The 18,602-nt window shown below is 37.5% G+C and overlaps 1 long non-coding RNA gene across 2 annotated transcripts in view; it reads right to left on the bottom strand.

Annotated features, from left to right (window-relative positions):
- Nucleotides 1–7,879: 7,879 nt before the first annotated feature.
- The window catches only part of LOC147915841 (uncharacterized), a 29,392-nt gene continuing 18,669 nt past the window's right edge, over nucleotides 7,880–18,602 (bottom strand). For both annotated transcript variants that reach the window (XR_015553816.1, XR_015553817.1), the window contains 2 exons: nucleotides 15,232–15,400; nucleotides 7,880–8,484 (listed from right to left, as the gene is read on the bottom strand). This is a non-coding gene — a long non-coding RNA (uncharacterized LOC147915841). The remainder of the gene's footprint in view (nucleotides 8,485–15,231; nucleotides 15,401–18,602) is intronic.

The raw sequence follows: 18,602 nt of genomic DNA, 5'->3' as shown, positions 1-18,602 counted from the left end.
ACCATCCACTCACCTTCTGGCACTTTATCAACTAGGGTTTTCATGGCCAATTTTTTGGAAGTGAGTGGCCAGGTACTTCTTCTTTGTCTTAGTTTGGAAGCTCCACTGAAACCTGTCCACCATGGGTGACGCTGCTGGTATTTGAAATATCGGTGACATAGCTTTCAGCATCACAGCATCACGCAGCCACCACAGTCTGACAACTGTGGTTCCCTGTCAGGGAAATGAACCCGGGCCACGGCAGTGAGAACCACTGAATCTTAACCACTAGACCAGCAGGGCTGGCTTATTAGAGCAGTGCCTGGCAGGAAACACGTGCTCAGTAACTACTTGTTAAACATAATTGAACACCATGTACTTCAGTTTGTACTCATATGGTTGTGTGATAATTTGATTGATGTCTGTATTAGTCAAAACTGTAAACTCTATTAGAGCAGAATCTTTATGTATTCATTCTATTTATTCAGCACATGTGTTGAGTACCTACTATGTCAGCAATGTTTGTTTTTTTTTTTTTATTTTCCCCCCAAAGCCCCAGTAGATAGTTGTATGTCATAGCTGCACATCCTTCTAGTTGCTGTATGTGGGACGCGGCCTTAGCATGGCCGGAGAAGTGGTGCATCAGTGCGCGCCCAGGATCTGAACCCGGGTGGCCAGCAGCGGAGTGCATGCACTTAACTGCTAAGCCACAGGGCCGGCCCGTCAGCAATGTTTTAAGAACGAAACAAAAGTTTTGTTTTCACAGAGCCTACATTCTAAAAGTCACCAATTTATTACGTATACATAACCCAGTGACTGCTATTTAGTACAATGGGGCAGATTATATTTTCCAAAAAGACACAATATTTCCCATCTGTTATGAGCTGAATTGTGTCTCCAAAAAGATATGTTGAAACCCTAACTACAAGAACCTCAGAATGTGCCCTTATTTGGAAATAGGGTTGTTGTAGATGTAATTAGTTGAAATGAAGTCACACTAGAGTAGGGTGAACCTTTAATCCAATATGACCGGTGTCCTTATAAGAAAAGGAGAAAGAATGCTAGCCATGTGACCACAGAGACAGAGATTGGAGTTATGCGTCTGCAAACCAAAGAAAACCAAGGACTGCCGGCAACACCAGAAGCTAAGAGAAGGGCATGAAACAGTTTCTCCTCTTGAGCCTTCAAGAGGATATGACCCTGCTAACACCTTGATTTTGGATTTCTAGCCTGTAGAACCGTGAGATAATAAATTTATGTTGTTTCAAGCCACTCAGTGTGTAGTACTTTGTTACAGAAGCCCTAGGAAACTAATATGACATCCCACATGCTCTTCTTAAAATATGACTGTGGCACTCATTCCATCAACTGTGAGGGTCTGTGTCCCCTGGCCTTAGGCCTAGATGAACTTTTACAACTGCCTCAACCAATAGAGAGGAAATTACACCATGTGACTTCTAAAGCTAGATCATAAAAATGTCATCCACTTCTGCCTTGTTCTCTTGGGATCTTGCTCTTGAAATCCACTCATCATGTTGTGTGGAAGCCCAAGCAGTCCATGGAGCAGCTACACGGAGAGGTACCAAAGTCCTTGGCCCAGAGCCCTGGCTGAGCTCCTGGCCAACAACCAGCACCAATTTGCAAGCCATATTGGTGGGCCATCCTGAAAGTGGATTTTCCAGCTCCCACTGAAGCCACTCCAGCCAACACCATGTGGAACAGAGATGAACTATCCCCACTGAACCCTGGCAAAGTACAATTCATGAGCAATGTAAATAATTGTTTTTGATTTAAGCCACTCAATTTTGGAATGTTTGTTACTCAGCAACCGAAAACTGATGCATACATGCTTATTAAATATTTATTGAATGAATAAATAAATAAACCCATACTTCATGCTGCTTATGTGGCCTAGTGAAATGGTAGATTCCTCAAAAGTGGTCTAATTTAAACCTGGAAGGTATTTATTTTATATAACCTGAACAGTCAGACACCATAAACACACACACTGGCATAAACAACAGAACAAGGTTCTGAAAGAGGGTTGAGGGGATGGAATCCAGTGTTGATATAGAGACTCACTGAGATACATCATCCTCTGATATGGAGTGATAGAGGTAAAAATTTTCCCACAGACTAGCTTCTGGCTCCATACATTTTAATCCTTGCTTCTCATCCACTAACCACTTAACTTCTATTCCTGGCCCCCTAGGATACATTCATATCACAATAAGATTTTTTGTCCCATACCTTCATATCGTAACAATGGATTAATTGACACAGCAGGTGGTAGGGATATTCCTAGAACCCATTCCTACCTACCTACACCATGATGATAGCTAGTATTAACTATACAGAAAGGACGAAAAACCATATAAATATTATGCACTAAAACCAAACTAATTATATTTCCAATTCTACTCTCAATTAGCTTCATGGTATATCTGTCTCTGCCTCTATCCATTTTACCTCCTCCCTCTTCTCTTCCCTACGCTACCCAACATCAACACACACACACACATGCACACTCACACAACACACAAACACCTCTTTATTATTAGAGCTTAGGTCTTTGATCTTTGTTAAAATTATTAAAGGCATGACAAAGTCTTAGAGTTAATTTTAGTGTCAGACTTTTTTAAGATAAAAACATGAGAATACTGTCCCCCAATATAGGAAGGCTTGATCAGAAGCCTCATTTGGGAAAGAAATATAATTGAGGAATGAACACGAATTTTGGCCACTTACAGTATTACTCAGTTTCCTGGTATTTGCCACAGAGCTAGATTAAATCAATGCCTAATATTCCATGTTTAGAAATTTATCATTACGAAATAACTAGAGATTTGCACAAAGATGGATTTAAGGATGATTGGGGAAGTGAAGTAGAACTAAAAGTGAAGGATGAAGAGTGAGCATTAAAATATTCTCAGTTATTAAACTTCAAGTCATAGAAATTTAGAGACCTACAATTGTGGATGTTGGGTGAGTGAAGGGGGAGGGGGTGTGTGTGTGTGTGTGTGTGTAATGTTGTTATTCTTTTGGTCTTGGTAAGTCTTTTTGTTACTTTTTTACATAGGATATTCTTCTAGGAAAAATAGTTGAAATCTTGAAGAATATTGACCTTTGTAAGATAACCTTATGAAATAGTATATAATTCTAAGCCCATAGGAGTTTGAGTAACACATTTTAAGAATATTCTTATTTGCTTTGGCAAATAGCTTTCCAAATTCCCAAATGTCCATTCTTCATATGCAAATCTGATCCTTGTAATTGCAAGTATAATAATATGTGTGTGACATGAGGACACAAATATATAAATGCTTCCTCAGTTTCCACTTCTAGCTTCCATTTACAACTTCTGGAAATCAATTCTGTTTTCTTATTCCACTTCTCTGGGTGGCTTTGTTGGCTGTGTATGTGGGTCACCAGATGTTTTTTAACCATAACCATTGGCTCTGTTAGCAAGATGTGAGATAACCTCCTTCTTTTTTTTTTTTTTTTTGCTTCACTAAATAGTTCAGAAGCCTCCTGTTGTTCCTCTCAACAACAGTTTTTTTCTTAATGTTAAGGATTTTTGTCAAAATGCTAACCCATCTACTCTTGCATGCTTTTAGTTTGTTTAAATTAAATAAAACCATGTTTTTTAAAGTTTGTGTTTAGCATTTCATCTTTTTATAAATTATTTTGGAATTATTTTCAAAATTTTTTTAGAAAAACATGATCATTATGGTTCCAGGGCAGTGTATCAGAATGTGAAGAGTACAGACTCTGGAATCTCACAGACATTGGTCCAGTCCCGCTTGCCCACTCTGCAGCTTTGCGTCTGGAGCAGGTTATCATTACTGAACCTGAGGCTCAATCTCCTCACTGTAAATGGGGTCAACACTCATATCTGTCATTTGGTTCTTGTGAAACATAAATATGGCCATGTAAAGTGAGCTTAACATAGTCTCCAATCTCAAATAGGCATTTAAAACATGTTAGCTATTATTATTACAATTGCTGTTATTATTTCTTTTCCTCATTCTACCTCAGTTAACCCCACAAAATGTAAATGATAGGTTTTAATAGACAAATAGTGTCTCTCTACTCTCCCTACCAATCAGTAGTTCTGAGGGAATCACATATCAAATTAAATTCCGATTTTCTAGTGGGAAATAAGAAATAGGTTGACCACTCACCTGCCCAAAAAAGTTTTGAATTCAGTAAAAGCTGAGACATACATTGAGGAGAGCTTGGCTTGTAGCTTAACCAAAAAAGATATAAAGCTCCCAAAGGCAAATAAGCAGCAAATAAAAGCAGAAAGAAAATGGGAGAAATAATACAGACTTCTCAGGGATCTGAGCAAATAGGACCTTGGAGAGGAAAAGACAGGAAAAGGTGTTCAGATTGTGTGATGCTGCAAAACAAGTTTTCTATGAAGACTGTCTCTATCCTGTTCATTCATTCATTCATTCATTCATACATTCTATTCATCCTTTTACATTTACTAATAGAGCCTGCTATGTGCCAACTATTTTCCCAGGCACTGGGAATACACAAATGAGCAAGATAATAATAATATTACTTTACTAGCTAACTGAAAGGGATGCAAAAAGGGTATTTTTAAATTATCTTCCAGAGCACATGGCATTTACGCTAGCTGCCTGATTGCCTAGAGTAGATTAGAATTTATAGTAAAAATGGAAGGAGAAATATTGAGTTAATATTCAATAATTGACATTCAAAAATATGATTGTGCACCAGAACCATAGATTCAAAAACAATACGTTCCCATTGGTTTGGGAAAGTATTTTCAAAAATCCTTTATCTCCCCTTTTAGCATATGAAAAGCCAATCACGAAAGGCTTTGCTCATAGCATCCCCCAAAAGCATAAAGATAGCCCTTCAGTTTAAGCCAATCAGAACAGCTCTGAGTTAGTAGGAGAAACTTTAGAGACACAAAAGAAAAACAGGTTACCCTTCTGGCCCAAAGAATCTTGGAAACAAGAAAAGTAGGATATTCAGACATGAGCCTCTCTGTTTTCTCTTTCCAAGCTTCAACCTAGAGAAAAGGCAATGTTAGATAAGCTCAGGGGAGTGTCAAGGAAAGGGCACCTGCAGAAGCCCAAGTGAGACCAATTAAATTCGGGAGTGTTGCTGGGCCCTGACCGAGCCAAACAAGAAATACAATTATACCAGCCACAGACTTCAGCCAGCACGACATGCTGCTCAGGTAGTCTGACATATCACCTGGAGATGAGAGGAAGCCAAGGATGGCACTTGAAGATGCCAGCACTGCCTCACCTTGATAAAGATGTTTTAGCCCCACCTATCCGCCTCCTTCTCCTCCTCCCTATCCTCATAGGGATGACACTGTCTTAGGAAGAAGGCAGGAAAGAGGAGGAAGTTGTATGAAAGGCTCAGGATCTGTACCCAAGAAGTATTAAACACTGCTTAAATAGCCAGTTTTAAATAACTGAACCATATAAGCTTTACAGTAGGTATTAAGTTGGTTTTTCTCCATTCCAATTAGTTGATGGAGGTTATACGGAAAGGCCAAATTAGTTGTAAACTACATTCAGTAACTGTAATTTTTCTGCATGCCCAAGCTATAAAGTTGGTTGAATTTTTTATCTTACTAAACTAACATTTATTGAATTGTAACCATGTGTCTGATATTGTGTCCCCCCTGCCTACAAAGAAACTTAGAATCATAAAGGATTTTGGAATATTAGCACCTGAAAGAAATGCAGAAGAAGTCTAGTTCCTCCTAAAAGGGTTAACTGACTTGTCCAAAGTTATCAATGGGTCAGTGGTAGAGCCAGGACTTAACCCTGCCTTCCTACTCTTAGGCTTCTACCATTTTTTCTAGAACAACTAATTAAGAAGGGGAAAATAGGATCTGAAGACTCCAGTAGACAGAATTCTAAGATGGCCCCTAAAATTTCCATCTCTTGCTATAGAGGTGCAGCCCTGTATAATCACCTCCTTTTGAATGTAGGTGGGATCTGTGGATATGATAAGATTTTACTCCCATTGATTAGGTTACCTTAGATGATGTTGGGGAGAAAAAATTCTTCTCTACCCTTCAAGGTTCTTCTGGCTGGTCTAATAATTGAAATGAGACAGATTAACAGGAGAAAAACCAATTTAATTTCATGTGTTTGGGGGCCCCATAAGAATATGAGACCCAAAGAAGTGACCAACACAGGTAGCTTTTATAGCTTTCAGACAAAGAATCAATAAATTTGTGAAGAACTGACAAGACAAAGAACCTTGGCTTGGGTACTAATTAGTGAAGAAACTAAGCAAGCTTGTTTACACAGCCTTTTCCACCCTGAATTCCATATCTCTAGCAATAAGGATGTCTCTCTATCTCCTGGTGCAGGAAGGGTACCTTTCACAGGGGGAATTTATTTCCTGCTTTCAGAAGGACAAAGGAGGGTCAGAGTATCCTTCTTGCACTGGCTGTTTCTTAAGTAACTTTAATTCAAAACAATCAATATACCAAAGTGGCATATTTTGATTGGACCCCATCAATGACAAAAGCAAAGGAGAGAAGGGATGTTATCTGGGTGAGCTTAAGTTAATCAGATGAAAGCCTTTAAAAGAGGGACTGGGCCCTTCCTAAAGAGAGAGCCTTTCCTCTACTGGCTTTGAAGAAGTAATCTGCCATGTTGTGAGAGGGCCTGTGAGAGGGCAATGTGGCAAGGAACTGCAGGGGCTTCTGGGAGCTGAGAGAGGCCCTTGGCTAACAGCCAGCAAGAACTTGCATATCTCAGTCCTACAACTGCAAAGAACTTAATTCTACCAACAACCATGTGAACATGGGCGAGGATCCTAAGCTCCAGAAAGGAATGCAGACTGGCCAACATCTAGATTACAGTGTTCTGAGAGCCTAAGGAGAAGACCCAGCTAAGCCATATCAGAGTCACGACCCAGGAAATTTTGAGGGTGTTGTTTTCTACTGCTAAGCTTGTGATAATTTGTTACACAGCAGCAGATAACTAATACAAACATGTATTCCCATTTTTCACTCAGTGTGTATTAATACCCAGATATTATTGCTGATTTTTTAAGCAGGTACTTTGAGATTTATTCATGAATGATTCCTATGAGTCTCACTTTAATTCTATTTGTTAGTCAAACGTATGCTATGAACCTCTGATTGCCTATCTATATGTAGCTTGTAAACTCAACATCTGAGAAAAAGCCTTTTATGTTACACTTTAGAAGACTTGCCTGAAAAAGTAATGGACTTGTGCCTACTTACGACAGTGGAATGAAACAGGCAAAAAGGGGAAGGTTATGTATATAAAGTTAAAAGCCACAAGGTAGATCCTAAAGGGGCAGTGACCTAGGAAACAGGGAGATTACTTCAAAATCTGGTTTCATTTGAGCTTTCCTGAAGACAATATTTCAAGTTTGAATAAATTAAGTACCTCAGATTGTGGCCAGAATAAAATTACTGGGCGTAGGGGGAATAAACAAAATATTTTGTTGCCGTAGCAAGCCAGGTGTATTTCTGTAACTAAGAACGTGTTAGAGTGAAGATAGTAGCTGACAAATGTGCAGTGATTTCATGTTTGTTCAACAGCTCACAGTAACATTAACTTCTGGTTATCACTACTTATAAAGATAACTGTCTTCTAGTTCCATCCATCCACGATATGAAAAGCAAACTGTTTCAACATCACTTTATATTTTTTACTTAGACACTGACCAGAACAATCTTTAGATTAGAAAGTATTTACTGAGAATCATTTGTTTCATTCAACTAATGCTTAAGAAGTGTCAAGCCCAGTGCCAGGTGCTGGGGATAAAATGATAAAAGCCACAGCGCTTGAGGGACTTTCACTCTAATAGAGTCCTTTAATTTCCTTTTATGTCCTCAGCACTGTGCTAAGCCCTGTTGGTAATCAGTCCTAATGCTATGCCAGGTTCTTCACCTAAAGAAATTTGACTCTGTTGGGGAAACAGAAATAAACATTCTTAATACTAATGCTAACTTGGTTGAAACAGATTATCCACACCATAAGACGTCAGAGAAAGAAAAGTCATTGCGGGACAGAATAACCCCAAAAACCTCATGCAGGGACTCGAGCTGAGCCTGAAAGGATGGTGGAGTTTAGAAAAGCTAAGAAGAACTGAACGCCATACTGGGTAAAGGGAGCATCCTGAGAGAATGAGTGGAGGTGGAAATGGAGCTTGAATAAACTTAACATGTTTGAGGAACAAGAAGAAAAGGGCCTATGTAGAGCAGAGGTGTTTTCTGATAGGGGTAAAGAGAGTGGAAAATAAGAATGTCAGATGAAGGTTCAGATTTCAGTTTTACATAGTGTGTTTTTATTCAGTTTTCTCATTTAAAAGGTCTATCATGTTTGGAATAGATGTCATTTTCAGAACCTGTCGGTAATTTTAGTGATATGTAGATGCAATATAATTCTTCCTTGTGCAGCAATATACAGAAAATTTTATCCTCTTCACAGCTAGTTGAACAAGTCTTCTTGTGCAGGTATTCTGAAAAGCAGATTGGAGAGAGAGATGAGACCCTCAAAAGACATGCTCATTTAACAATATATACTTGTAATCAGTGTTTTTTTTGTTGGTTGGGTTGGTTTGGTTTTGGTATTTGCTTTTGTTTTGCTAAGAACCAAGGTTGAAATATCATTGGATGACTTGATAGTTATCTCAGTCAAAAGTATGAGAGGTAATGAAGTACCAATGGAATGTCAATAAGATGTCTTACCAGATAATTTAAATACATTAAAATATTGTAGGATAGTTCAAGAAATGTAGAGTCACATCAAGATAAAAAAGAGGTTACCTGCAGCCTTGGTAGGGGTACAGACTGCTCTCTTTTCAAATCAAAAGAAAGAATTTAACAGGGGTATAAACTTTAGTCCAGGAATAATAAGTTGTAAAACCAGAGTCATCTAAAGTGTGTAGACTTGGAGGACCCTGTTTTCATAGAGACTGTAACATCATTTGTTGCTACGGAAGAAACACCCACACATCTGCAAAATCATGTCCCATATCCCAGCCTCAATGCCTGGCCTGAAATAGTTACAATAGCATGGAAACGAATTGTTGATGTAACCTCGGCTTGTTTGAGATGACAAAATTATTCCTTCAGTGGGAAGTGTCTTCTAAACCCCGGAATGGTTTTAGATTAAAGAAATGATGAAGCAAATCAAACCACAGTATTAATAATTTTGAGTTAAGGACTATTTTTTGTAATTTAAAATTCTTGTAATGTTTAAAGAAATTGGCACATTGGAGAATGTAACAGATTAGCTTTGTGATTCTAATAGAAGATATATAATTGATTTTAGATTTCTGATTTGTAAGTTGAAAGGTATGAGACTTTAACTTAGTTCAAAGGATTTTATTCCTCAATAAGTGAGTATAAAATATTTTCCTGTCTCTGGAGCATATTAATAAATTAATTATAAAGTCTCTTAAAAGATCTCTATTCTGATTAGCTTATAGAGATAAATGAGCACTTATATAAATCAAATATTTCTAAAATTCTGAGAAAATAAGAAAGTTGAACTTCTAATACTCTACATGTGCTAGACTTTTGTCTCTTACTAGAGTAATTTTCTTGTTTTATATTGGTTTTATTACATCTCTGATTAGTTAAGGGGAAACATCCAAAGAGCAAAGCTGCAGACTTTCTTCGACAAAGGAGAGTCTCGGAGCCTCATGGAAAAGGAGTCTAACAGGTACTTTAAACTACGGATACTTCAAATATTTGACTTTTGGGTACAGGTTTCTGAGCTAATGCTGTTTAAATGACTGCCAGTGGACTGATTTCCAGGACTTTTTTCCATGAAGTGGAAGGATTCATGAAAGCAGGTTCCTAACCTAAGATCCCGTGGAATAAGAATTACATAGAACTGGATAAATTGATGTGGGAAATTTTATTGTAGTTACTTGTTTGGAATATTGTCTTGTTATAATGTTCCATTTTCTGAATATATAAAGTATGACTCTAGATTTGCAAAGCCAACTCAAGGAGGCATATAGTAACACTCTGCTGCACCTATGTAAAAAATTAGGCTAAATCCAATGAGACCAGCCTTTCCTGTGTGTGCGCGAGCAATTAAGAATAATCTTTGACATTATTATGACCAACAGGTGGGGAAATTATGGGAAAAATTGTGAAAGACATTGAAATCGGCAAAAAAAGATTAATGACTATCTTCTCAAAGGAACACTAGGCATTGTCTAGTGCATGCCTCCAGGTTATCTGATTGTATGGGAGTCTGCCCTTTTCATTATCTCTAACTATTATACAACTCTGCAAATTGTTAAAAAACTGATAATATGTAAATGATTCTTATCCAGAGATGCAAATGAATTTTGTCCCACAGAAGTACAATTGATGCACCACCACCATCACCCCCACTCCAAGAAAGAACCTATTCGTATCTATTAGCAAATTCATTTCAGAATTCCTGCTTGCCACTGATCTCTGTTTTACATATTATTGATTTCCTTATTAATTAAAAAAAAGTCTGACACGTTTATTTTATATTTGTACAGAGCCATGATGTTGCCTCTTTTAAAAAATTATTCTTTAACATAAGCATGTTACAAATTCTTTTATTTTAAATTTTATCTCAAACTTGCTATAAGAGAGGGCTTTCTAAAAGAACCAGTTTAAAGATTTGTGTCCTGTTAGTGATATTCTATAGGATTAAAAAAAAAAGAGTGGTTAGATCATCATCATGAGACTAGATATAGACGAATACCTGATTAAAGATTAAAGTTCGTGCAAGACTGATCAAAAGTTGTTAGGGTCTTTCGGTGATTGACAATCAGAGTGGATTTCCCACAAGAGGCTTTCAAATCTATTAGTAAAACTGCTTAAGCATTTAATCAGAAATATTAATTACTTTCCAGAAAGTTGAATACACTACATTGCTCCAGACTAAGTTTGGGAGTGATTGTTTCACATCATGAACATGTTTAGAAGAACCTGAGATTTGCTCCATTTCTAAGTTTAATTTAGTACATTTACAAGAGTTAAGTACTTAAGGGAGTGTTGCTTAATAAAGTCATAGCTTGCCTAGTCAGGCCTTGGAAGCACTTAAAAGGAGAATCAAATATATTAAACTTATTAAATGCAATTTAAAATGTTTCAGAAAATGTAATTAAATTTGTAAATGGGATTTATTGTTTAAGTGAGTTTAATCTATTTAGGTGGATTAAATGACCTTAAGTCAAAAATCCTCTAAAAGATGGTTATTTTTATTTTACCTAAAATTATTAGATTTAGAAATTTTTAAAAGTAAATTATAAGTGAAACAAGAGAAGTTTTAGAAATATTTAAAATATTTTAAAAATACAGTAAATGTAAATATTTTTAAAATATATAATCCTTTCCGCAGTCAAAAACCAATCTTGGACAGCCAAAACTCAAATTGACAGAGTCCAAAGCTGAAGTGCACTGTGTAACAGAGGTCATGATTACCAATTATTCAAAAAGAAATGGAAGAGAAGAGAAAGCAACAGCGTTTCCCTTGCAGTAGAGGAAGTAGTATTGCTTTTTGAAACTTCTCTTTCAGTTATGTATGTGTTTGTGCATATGTGTACTGACACAATATAAAATTTATTTTTTAACTGAGGATATAGTCAGAAAACTTTGAAAGTCACTTATACAGATACACCAGTACCTCCAAGTAGCTCAAATTCTCCGTCAAATTTTCCACCAGCTGCTAAAAGACATCTTGAGCCTTAGAAATACCGTGAGGTTTCTTCTCAAATTGTAAAAATTCTACTGAGGGGTGGGAAAAAAAGCTATGTTTCCTTTAATTCTTCAGCCATTAATAATTCCTTAATCTAACACTTAAAACCGCTGGCTTCTGGAGCCAGCCTGGTGGCTTAGCAGTTAAGTGCACACACTTTGCTGTGGCGGCCCAGGGTTCGCCGGTTTGGATCCCTGGTGCATACAGACGCACTGCTTGTCAACCCATGCTGTGGCAGGCATCCCATATAAAGTGGAGGAAGATGGGCACAGATGTTAGCTCAGGGCCAATCTTCCTCAGCAAAAAGGGGAGGATTGGCATCAGATGTTAGCTCAGGGCTAATCTTCCTCACAAAAAATAAAATAAAATAAATCTACTGGCTCCCTACTAAACAATCTAAGGCATCAAAAGCAGGGTACACTGTATCTCTTCATATGTTTGCTCAGTATACTTATTTCCCACTCATTCCCTAACCCAACACAAATCCACTTATCCTGAGAACCCATCCCCCAACCCAACCCTTGTCTTGGAATCAATGATCTCCTAGTGGTTAGTCTCCTTTCAATCTTTATCCTATTTGGGCTCTGAGACATTTGATTCTAACAATCATTTCTTCCTTCTTTTTTTTTTTTTTTGTGAGGAAGATTAGCCCTGAGATAACATCCATTGCCAATCCTCCTCTTTTTGCTAAGGAAGATTGGCCCTGGGCTAACATCCATGCCCATCTTCCTCTACTTTATTTATTTATTTCATTTATTTTTGTGTCTGTGTGAGGAAGATCAGCCCTGAGCTAACATCCAGGCCAATCCTTCTCTTTTTGCTGAGGAAGACTGGCCCTGGCTAAGATCTGTGCCCATCTTCCTCCACTTTATATGGGACGCTGCCACAGCATGGCCTGACAAGCGGTGCATCGGTGCACTCCCAGGATCAAACCAGGCTGCCAACAGCGGAGCATGCACACTTAACTGCCACACCACTGGGCCGGACCCCCATCTTCCTCTACTTTATATAGGACCCACCACAGGATGGCTTGACAAGTGGTGCATCAGTCCACGCCTGGAATCCCAACCCACGAACCCTGAGCCCCTGAAGCAGAGTGCACAACCTTAACTGCTATGCGATGGGGCTGGCCCTCATTTCTTCCTTCTTGACATTCTTTTCTTCCTGGGCACCATGGTAGTATTGTGATCAACCTCCTCTCTCTTTTCCCATCTACCCAACTCTTCCTCATCTCAGAGGCTGAGTTTTGTAGGGGAGAAAGAAATTTTCCTCTACCCTTCTAGGTTCTTCTGGTTGGTCTAAGAATTAAATTGTCATGAGACAGAATAAACTTTAACAACATGTTATTAAAGTTTAATAACATGTATACATGGGAGAAACCCAGGAAAACTGAGTAATTTGCCAAAATGGCCAAAGCCACTACGTTAAATACCGTCTTCAGCTAAAGACAAAAGAGGATGTTGGGGTTAGTTGTTTGGGACTTCAAAGGCGAGAAAGGCAATTCACATGGAGATGGAAAAGCAAATGTTTGGTAAACAAATGTTTGCCTGCCTCACAAAGACAGTGAGAAATAGAGGGGACTTTGATCAAATGGGCCTTGCTGGGTTCCTCCCTGTCTACCACACCTAGTTCATAATATACTGTATTTATGGCGATAGATCCTTCCCGGAACAGGCCTTCTATATTAAATTTTTTTAGGCAGTTAAGGGGAGGGTCAAAGTTTCTTCCTTGAGTCTTTTGTTCTTAATTTTATCAAGCCAAAAAGAGACACATTTTGGGGTAGCAAATTCTGCTTTCCTACAGTTTGAAGCTTCATTTCTTCAACAGATTTTCAAAACATTCCACACCACACTAACCTTTCCTTTCTCTGAAGTATTATAGCTCCTAAATTTTATATAATATTATGTTAGTACATTGATATTTATTTTATCATTCTGTTTGTGGCAGAATTTTAAAACATAAAAACAATTAATTAGGTCATAAGCATCTTATTACTAAGTCTCCTTAGCTGCACATTTCAGTCCTATCTCCTAGAGTGACCTTTTCTCGATGTTGCCCTTATTCCTAGATTCTAAGAGCATTTCCTAGAGTGGAAACGTTGTCTCCATAATTTAATTTTTTTAAATGGTGAATTAATACTCAATCTTAGTTCATACTTCATTTCCTCACTGAAGCCTTCCCTGACTCCACTACCCCTAAATCATTCATTACTTCCTCCTCTATGTTCCTAGTATGAACATTTCTTACAAAGATGAATCACACTGCACTATCCTTATTTATTTAAATGTCTACCTTGCCCACTGGACTGTGGGCTAGTTGATGGCAAAAAAAGTCTCTTATTTATTCCTGCACTCTACCTGGCACAATGATGACCTGGTAAATTTGATGGACTAGTTTTAAACATCTGACAATACGTCTCAAATTAGTGCAAAGCGACATTGCAAATCTTGCCAAAGATGCAGGATATTAGGAAATCCACTAGAAGTGATTTGAATATAAAAAAGATTTTTAAAGGTCTTTTGGAAAATAAATGAAGTCTGCAGATGTTTTTGCAAATATGAGCCTCCTTGTGATTCTTCTGGAGAACTAAAACATGAGGCAAAAGATTTTGTATCTATCACAAATGCATATACATAAATATATGTGTGTGTATATATATATATAAACACTAAGAATTTGCACACAGATGCAATTATAGTCAATATGATGTAGGGTTTTTCTTTTATTTCATTTTTCAGAGAACTTCTCATTAACTCCCTCCCCCCACACACACACCTTGTTTACTATAAAAATTTGATCTCCAGGGCCAGCCCCGTGGCTTAGCGGTTAAGTGCCCGCACTCTGCTGCTGGCAGCCCGGGTTCATATCCTGGGCGCCACCAACGCACCGCTTCTCCAGCCATGCTGAGGCTACGTCCCACATACAGCAACTAGAAGGATGTGCAGCTATGACATACTACTATCTACCGGGGCTTTGGGGGAAAAATAAATAAATAAAATTATTAAAAAAAAAAATTTGATCTCCATATTTAATAGATTCATCATAGATAATGTTTACCTGGTATAGTAGGTTGAATAGTACCCTCAAAGATTCATGTCCACCAGAACCTCAGAACATGACCTCATTTGGAAATTGGGTCTTTGCAGATGTAATTAGGGTAAGGATCCAGATGAGATCATACTGGATTTGGGTGGGTCCTAAATGCAATTAGAATGTCCTTATAAAAGACATAAAAGACGGACCTAGAGATACATGGAAAGAAGGCCATGTGAAGAGAGAGGCAGAGATGGGAGTTATGCTGCCACAAACCAAGGAATGCCAGGAGCCCCAGGAGCTGAAGAGGCAAGGATGGCTTCTCCCCTAGAGCCTTTGGAGGGAGGATGACCCTGCCAACATCTGCCCTCCAGAACTGTGAGTGAATACATTTCTGTGGTTTTAAGCGACTAAGTTTGTAGCAACCTGTTGGAACAACCCTAGGAAACTAACACACCTCCTACCAATTATTACTTACCCTTAGATAAGGAGGACATTTCATATTGCTTTAGTCAAATAATCATTTTGCCTTCTGAAGCTTTCCTTTCATGCATTTACTTATCTTTAGAAATAAAACGATTTCAGAGATCAAATGAGAAAATGCCTGAGACCAAATAGGCTGTTTCATTTAATTCCCAAGCAACAGTCTGAAAGGAAACAAAAATCGTTATGTAGATTGTATCCAATATCTGTAAAAAAGAAATCACCAACTTGAACTAGAAAAGAGGTTTTAATTTGTGTTTTAGCAGTAATTTTCTTTAAAAAAATTTTTTTTAATTATGTATTTCCAGAATTCAGTTGAGTTATTAAATTTGTTATATATTTGCTTCAAAATTGTCTTTTATATGTTGCACTTTTTCAGAACTGTTCAAACTGAACTGTTCAAACTGAATCCCTTTCACTTTAACCTCTTCAATTACTTTTAGCCTGTTAGCTTTGAATTACTCTCAACCTTCCTTGCAAATTACAAAAACAGAGCTTTAAAAAAATATCAGGCCTAGTCCTCATGCCTAGAGATTCTGATTTAACTATTTTAAATGGGGCCTAGTAGCAATACATTTTTTCAAATACATTTATATTTTTTTTCCAAACTCCCTATGATTCATTCCCATGTGTACCTAAGGTTGAGGGCCACTACTTTAGAGTGAATGTGTTTGCCAACTACTAATCCAGGAGGCTAATATTTTGTTTTTATTAGTATCACATACTATTCATCTGCAGAATTTTATCAGACTTTTCATCAATGATGAGACAGAGATTTCACACAGTAAGACATTTTAAAAATGCACCTAAAATAAATTATTGAAAAGTCCACACAATCATAATCATAAAATCATAGAGCAGAAAGGGACCTAATGAAACAGAATAGAGAGCCCAGAAAAAAATGCATGCATATATGGTCAATTAATTTATGACAAAGGAGCCAAGAATATACAATGGGGAAAGGATAGTCTCTTCAATAAATGGTGATGGGAAAACTGGATAGCTACATGCAAAGAATGAAAGTACACCATTATCTTATACCATACACAAAAATTAACTCAAAATGGGCTAAACACTTGAATGTAAGACCTGAAACCATAAGACTTCTAGAAGAAACAATGTCTCCTTGACATTGGTCTTGGCAATGATTTTTTGGATTTGACACCAAATGCAAAGGCAAAAAAAAGCAAAAATACACAAGTGAGACTACATCAAACTAAAAAACTTCTGCACAGCAAAGGAAACCATCAGCAAAATGAAGAGACAATCTATGGAATGGGAGAAAATATTGGCAGACCACATATCCAATAAGGGGTTAATATCTAAAATATACAAGGAACTCATACAACTCAATAGCAGAAAAACAAATAACACAATTTAAAAATGGGCAAAAGACCTGAATAGACATTTTTTCAAAGAAGACATATAGATAGCCAACAGGTACGTGAAAATATGCTCAACATCACTAATCATCAGGGAAATGCAAATAAAAACCACAATGAGATATCACCTCACACCTGTTAGAATGGCTATTATCAAAAACACAAGAGAACAAATGCTGGCAAGGATGTGGAGAAAGGGAACACTTGTGCACTGTTGGTGGGAATGTGAATTGGTACAGTCACTATGGAAAACAGTATGGAGGTTCCTCAGAAAATTAAAAATACAGCTACCATTTAATCCAGCAATTCCAATTCTGGGTATATCCAAAGGAAATGAAATCATTATCTTGAAGAGATGTCTGCACTCCCATGTTCATTGAAGCATTAGCCAAGATGTGGAAGCAATCTAACTGCCTGTCAATGGATAAATGGATAAAGATGTGGTGTATATATATATAATGCAATATTATTCAGCCTTAAAAAAGAAAGAAATCCCGCCATTGGTGACAATATCGGAAAACCTGGAGGGCATTATGCTAAGTGAAATAAGCCAGAAAGAGAAAGACAAATACTGCATGGTATCACTTATATATGAAATCTAAAAAAAAAAAAAAAAGTTAAACTCATCGAAACAGAGTAAATTTGTGCTTGTCAGGGGCTGAGGCATGGGGGAAACAAGGAGAGGTTGGTAAAAGGTACAAACTTTCAGTTACAAGATGAATAAAGTCTGAGAATCTAATGTATACCATGGTGACTATAGTTGATAACACTGGATTGTCTAACTGAAATTTGCTAAGAAGTAGAACTTAAATGTTCTCACCAGAAAAAAAAGGTAAATATGTGAGGTGATGGAAGTGTTAATTAGCTCAGTGAGGGAATCCTTTCACAGTGTATACATATATCAAATCATCACATTGTACACTTTAAATATCTTACAATTTTGTCAATTGTACCTCAATAAAGCTAAAAGAAAGGGACCTAATGAGTCATGAATTCCAACTCTTTCAATTTATAGATAAGACATTCCAGTTCTAGAAGTTTAAGGGATCTGTCCAAAATTAAACAGTGAAGCATTAGACATTAAACCTGGTTTTCTGATTATCTATCCAGAAAGTTATAATGATTCAAAAAGACCTACATTTGTCCTCACAAAAGCCAAGAAACAGAGAGGATGGAGTGTTTCACCAGCTGGTGGATAAATTTTTTCTATACTTTTTAAGCTTCACTGAGTTTTCGTGTCTCATAAATGGACTATTTCCTAGGTCAAAGACAAAAGCATAAAAAAAGGCCAACTGGATTTTTTTTTTAAAGAATGACCCTAATTATTCAAGATTTATTGAGAGTAAATGGATTTTAACCCCATTAAATTTAAACTACACTTTTCAATATGGCAAATTAGCATGGGCTGCTGGCTCTCTCACTCAAAATCAACCCTGGAGAAACTATAAAAGCAAGAGGAAAACACAGATTCCAGGTATTAACAGCAATTACAACTGCAGGAGACATCCACCTAGAAACTAAAGCCTCTGTCTTGAACAGGTGTTGGAGGGGTAGGGGTGGGGGGATAGTAGCTGTAGCCTGGGGCAGAGGAGCAGAAGAGACTGCAGTGAGAGGATAAGTTAGAGAAAAATGTTTAAGTTTTATTCCTGCCCATCCTAGAATTGCCTTAGGATAGTTACTATTTGCCACTTGATTGCAGAAATCAATCACAATAGCTCAGCTCTTGGGTGCCTGTGCATGCATGGTAATAACAAGGCAGTGCAAAAGCCTGCTGGGAGCTGTGATTGAAATAGGGCTGGAGCTGACCAGAGACCTTTGGCATTTTGTCCACTCCTCCATCAATAAGTTCAGGGCTGGAGAAGGACACCTAGTGAGACAGCTCTTCCTGAGGCGCTTCTCCATAAGGGCTTACAGGTGGAACTCTCACAAGAAGAGAGGTTCCTGAGGGATGGAATAATCTAAATGGATTGTTGCAAATGGAGTA

Source organism: Ceratotherium simum, chromosome 12 (genome assembly GCF_057802395.1).
Source record: "Ceratotherium simum simum isolate JZ-2026a chromosome 12, ASM5780239v1, whole genome shotgun sequence".
NCBI classification, from domain to species: Eukaryota; Metazoa; Chordata; class Mammalia; order Perissodactyla; family Rhinocerotidae; genus Ceratotherium; species Ceratotherium simum.
Note: the sequence above shows the minus strand (reverse complement) of the source record. Positions and strands in the feature narration are given on the sequence as shown.